Below are 5,363 nucleotides of genomic sequence, written 5' to 3'. Positions count from 1 at the left end.
GCACCAGATATTTCTTTCTTTGCATTTTACATGGAACTTAATTCCTAACATGAATATATTTTCCACAGAAACAGCATAACAAACTCCATCGCTATAAAGGCAGCAAAGACAAACTCTCCCTCAGAATTCCATAGACCAAAGAGTCGTGAGGCTGGGTATCTCTGATGAGCATGGCTATTTTCTCTAAATCCTCTCAGGGTGTTTTCTGTTTTCCAAAATGAAAGCAACCTGGAAATTATTTACTTCACGGTGGAGACCCAGAAGAAGAGTAATGGCAGGCTGAAAGCTCACAGAAGAGAAGGCTGAAGCTGTCCTTTTCCTCAGGGAAAAATAATCTGAGTCTGATGCAATGCAGTCATTTTTTCCCTCACCATTCTTTTTATCTGCCGAAGCTATGTTCTCCGAGAGCATTCATCAGGCAGCTCTTTCTTGGTTAGCAGAGACACTCTGTATGAATTCTAACCCTGCTATATGATCCATCTTGGAAAGAGGAAAATATAATGAAAGAGGAGGGGAGATCATTCTTGTATCGATATTTACACTTCCCGGAACATATAAAACTATCATTTAAAATTAATTGCTCACCAGACCACACTCCCACTGAGTAAATGTTGTTTTATTCAGAGAGGCGACTGACCTGGAGCCCCTTTGAGTTGGAGACGCTGTTTTAATTATCCTCCTCGCTTCACTCCTCAAATGAGCCCCCTTTAATGGTTCAGTTTGTGCAAAGTTCCCCTCCTTTGTATTTTTAGTCAACTGAAGTTTAGGCCTTATATATCATTTTTAATTAGTCAAAAGATAAATATTATAAACTTCTGAACTGACAAAGCAGTAATTGCTTTCCAGTCTATAAATGGTGGTGGTGGTGGTGGTGGTGGTGGTGGTTTCTGGTGACAATTAGAGGACCGATTTTTGAAGTTAGCATCTACCTTTTAGTGGTGAGGTTAATGTCCTCGTTTGTGGGGAAGGATGGTATAAAAATTTTAATGGTCTTAGAGTGGTTGGGTAATGTTTGAACATTGGGAAGGTGGCGCTCAAGTACACTACCCACTAGTTTCTTGAGGCATGAACCCAGGAGCAATAATCTTGAAAAGAAAGGCCACCATTCAGTGAAGAATCATTTACTTCTACTTAGCATTTACTAAGAACTGACAAGTTACGAGTCCTTAAATACATTCACCCCTCAAGAACAACTTGTCTTATCTTTTTCTTCTCTTTAATCTCCCAAACCAGTATAGCAACCCCGCAGAAAGATAACATGGCCTAGGATGGAGTTAGAGTCCTGGCTGGAAATAATTTAACTCTCCTTGATCCTAAAAATAATGCTTTATTAGCTCTGTCTGTACAAGTACAAAATTATTGGGAGACAATTCTCTGTGGGTCACGCTCTTCTGCACATTTTGCAAGAGAAACGCTGATGGCTCTTTTATTCTGGACTATATTTTCAAGGATGTTTGTACAGCCAACAGCCTTGGAAGAAAAAGATAGCATTTCCCTCCAAAACAAAGAGAGATACTTTGCATGCTTATCTTCCAGTGCAATAAAGATGATGCCTCCCTGAGAGCAAACATGGAAATGCTTACCGCCCATTGTAAAATATTTGGGTTCCCTAAATTCAGAGTTCCCCTGCATGTGAGGCTGTCTCTTGGCCCCCATTTTTGTTTGTTTGTTTCCATCACCCTATGGGACTCAGAGAACTGGGAAAAGAGAAAAGAATGCTTATATTCTGACCATTGCTATCACTGTGAGCAATAAACAGTCTTTTGTTTCTTACTCAGGGATTTTTTTTTTCCGTCTTCTACCAGCATCCATGAAAGGGTGGTGGTCTCACTTGTACCTTGTAAGTAGGGTAAAAATCTCAAAGCCTTGACAGTTCTTAACAAGAATCAGTTAGGAAAAGATGCACAGAGATGGGGGCTTTTACCCCTCACATATCTGCTCCTGATGCTTTCCTTCAAGCTAAGGCTGGAGAGAGTAGAAGGTAAGGGCTTTCTGGGGTACAGGTTCTCAGTGAATTGTAGCACACTAGTAGACTGCAAACCCTTCCTCAGTGTAGAGTTTGGGCTCAGTATGTAAAATGTACCTGTGCTGCAGCTGAGGGCCTAAGCCGTTATGGTGATGTCCATCAGATAAGATGCTGGGCTGACCTGACCGTGCAGTGCAATATGGAATAGAGTATTCCTCACTGCGGGTAAGAGGTGAGAGGTTAAACTCAATCTAGCCGGAAAGGGAACTGAGCATTCACTGGAACGTGTGAGGATCTTGCCTCACGGAGGGAAAGTATTGTCAGCGCATTCAGAAACTTCATTCAAGTGGGTACTAGAGCTGAAGGCCCAAAGTGTGACTAGTTGAAGAGGATAATCACTTCAGTGATTTTTCTCAGTTTTCCAAAACTTTTCCCTTTATTAAAACCGATATTTACCTTTTCAACTTTTAAGGGCACTGCTGCCTGATTTAGAATGCAGTTCTTTTGTGCGCCACAAAGACGTAAAGGTTATGGACCACACATCTAGAATGTCCCCAGCTATGGGTTGGGTTGGTGTTGCCAAGCCCAGTGTCTGCAAGGAATCCCCCACCCCAACCCCAGGAGGTTTATTCTTAAAGGAATTGACAAGTTACACCATGGTCTAAATATAGAGCTGAGCAGGGACACCTGGGTGGCTCAGTTGGTCAAGCGTCTGCCTTCGGCTCAGGTCACAATCTCAGGGTCCTGGGTTCAAGTTCCGCATTGGTCTCCTTGCTCAGCGGGGAGCCTGCTTCTCCCTCCACCTGCCGCTCCCTCTACTTGTGTGCATTGTCTGACAAATAAACAAGTAAATAAATAGCTGAGCAAGTAGACAGTGCTTACCCAGTACCCTTTTACTTGGTATACCTCCCTTGGTGTCTTTTGATACGCAATGGGAAAATGGGAATATGCTCTCTCCTCAACACTCCAAGCTCCCCTCTAATTCTCAAAACTGGCTCCATGTGGGTACTCTATGAACAGAGTTAAGAGATTCTGGGTCAGCCCCAGACCTCACACATAAAGCTTTGCCAGTCACACCTAAGGGATAAGATAAGAGAAATGCATCTCACAAGTCCTTGCCAGAGGCAGAATTCCGGGAGGAGGTCTTGCGCCTCCGGAGAGGAGAGAAATCCCAAGATAAGAGAGGTATTCCACATACCACGGATGGTAAGTGACAGGATGCAAGTGACAGGATGCCTCACCCTGTGAAGAATGTGGGAGAGCTCTCTCCCTGCCAGTCCAAAGGACTTGCTGCCCTCAGACATTCTGGTTTCCTCCCTAATGATAAGGTAAAAAAAATAGCCTCTGTGCATACGAAGTCCTAGAAGTTGAGCTATAGGGAGTGACCTCTGTCAACATCCGGAGAGCAAAGAAAAGTGATTTCTCTTAGGAAGAACCTCATTTGATTAAAAGTACAAACAAACATAAGTATTTTAGGTTAATGTGCTAACTGACCACCTGCTATGTTCACAGTTGTCCTCTGTAAAGGAAAAGCCAGCTGTCTTTCTATTGAAGATGCGTTAAGTAAGAAAGCCCTTTTCAGGGAAGTCCAATTTGAGGATGGTTCTACATTCTAATGAAGACTTTTGAGCCCTGGAAAATATAAGAAGGAGCATCCAGAAGTAGTGATAATAGATTTTCTGTTTTTTAATCCTGACGGGAAAGCTTATTTTGAAGAATTTCAATTTTTCAGCAAATATATGACAGATGACAGAACTGAGTAACTAAGAGCTTAGCTCCTCCCCGGGCAGTCTTTTCAGGTTTTGATTCCCTATTAAAACTCAATTCTTGGGGCTCCTGGATGGCTCAGTGGGTTAAGCGTCTGCCTTCAGCTCAGGTCATGGGGTGTCTGCTTCTCCCTCTGACCCTCCCCCCTCTCGTGCACTCTCTCTCAAGTAAATAAATAAAATCTTAGGGAAAAAAAACCACTCAATTCTTAGGTCCACTTAGAGACAGAAGGAAGGAAAAGAATGTCTCTTGCTTCAAATTCATAATGGCATCCAGCTCTGCTTTGCCCACTTTAGGTAGATTGCTTGGTTTGGACGCTTACATTATTTTTTCTGGAAACCACTCGTACATCTGGGTTGCACTCCGAAACCACTAGAAGTCGTCTGGCTGAGAAGGAATTAGAGTCCAAGTACTTTTTTTATGGCTGTATTTTACCTGCTTCTCCTGAGCACCCTGCACTTTAACAAACACAGAAAACACACTTATTGACAACTTTTTACAATGATGTCCTACAGGAAGATTTTGTTGTTACCTACTCCTTCCCAAGTTTGACTGCAAAAGAAGCAGCCCTGCTGAATCCAGCTGGTGACTCCCATGGAAAAGTTTACCACAGAAACATTTGCAATCAGTTAAGACTTTGGTCCCATAATGCTCAGCAAGGAAGCTGAAGACAATTCAGGATGGAAATAGAACTCTATGTGCCAAACCTTAGAGCTAAGTTTTAAAGCATCACTCTTGGAAGATGTGTGTTTTTCTCATTGTTTGTTAATGGAGAGGAATATGTCTTTAAGATTTTTATTCACTGTGTTTGTGTCCGCATCTGTATAGAACATTATCTACCACTTGGCAGGTCACCTAGACTTGCCCACATCTGGTTCTGCTTTCATTTCTCTTCCCCTATTCCTTTCTGGCCAGCACTCAAAAAGAACTACAAGTTTATAGGTGCCACGAAGGCATATGGTTGAAGGGAATATTTTCCTTTTTACCAAGCTCCTACTTCTGTTTTGATTTTTCTCCCCTATTTTTCACTTAATTTTAAAGGAAGAATTACAATTGAGTAGAGGCTTTTATTAATATTTGGAAAAAATGACATGTTAAAGAGGCATTTTAGAGTGATCTGAATGCTTGGAAACTATTTTTACTACTGACTACAGACTACATAGAAAGGCAGTTCTTTACTGAAGGACCAGAGGCTTCGGGGTTGGGCAGAGTTAATTCCAAGTCTAGTTCTGCCACTTGTTGGTGACCCGAATCCTGGATTTTTGCATCTGTATTTATGTGATAAAAGGAAGTTGACATGTTTAGGTTGTTGTGAAGGTTAACTTTAAATGCATGATAAGTGCCTGGTGAAAGGGAAGTATTATTAATGAAAAGTAGCTCTTAATATTTGGCGGCGGTAAAATGCAACATTCTGATCATACTCAGCAATTAAAAGGAAAACGTGCTGGTTTTCATCTCTCTGAGATCTCATTATTATGTAGTGGTTTTCCATTAGGCCCAATAGAATGTCATTGCTAATAATAAAGGCTGTGAAGGCTTACTGAGCCGTAGAAGTTTTATTTGCTTAATGTGAGAGAATAGGCCCAAGGACAATACATTCATGGTTTGGGAAAGAGAAACAGATTACTAG

Source organism: Ursus americanus, chromosome 3 (genome assembly GCF_024610735.1).
Source record: "Ursus americanus isolate L20-20 chromosome 3, mUrsAme1.1.p, whole genome shotgun sequence".
Taxonomy (NCBI): Eukaryota; Metazoa; Chordata; class Mammalia; order Carnivora; family Ursidae; genus Ursus; species Ursus americanus.
This window is presented reverse-complemented; position numbering follows the sequence as displayed.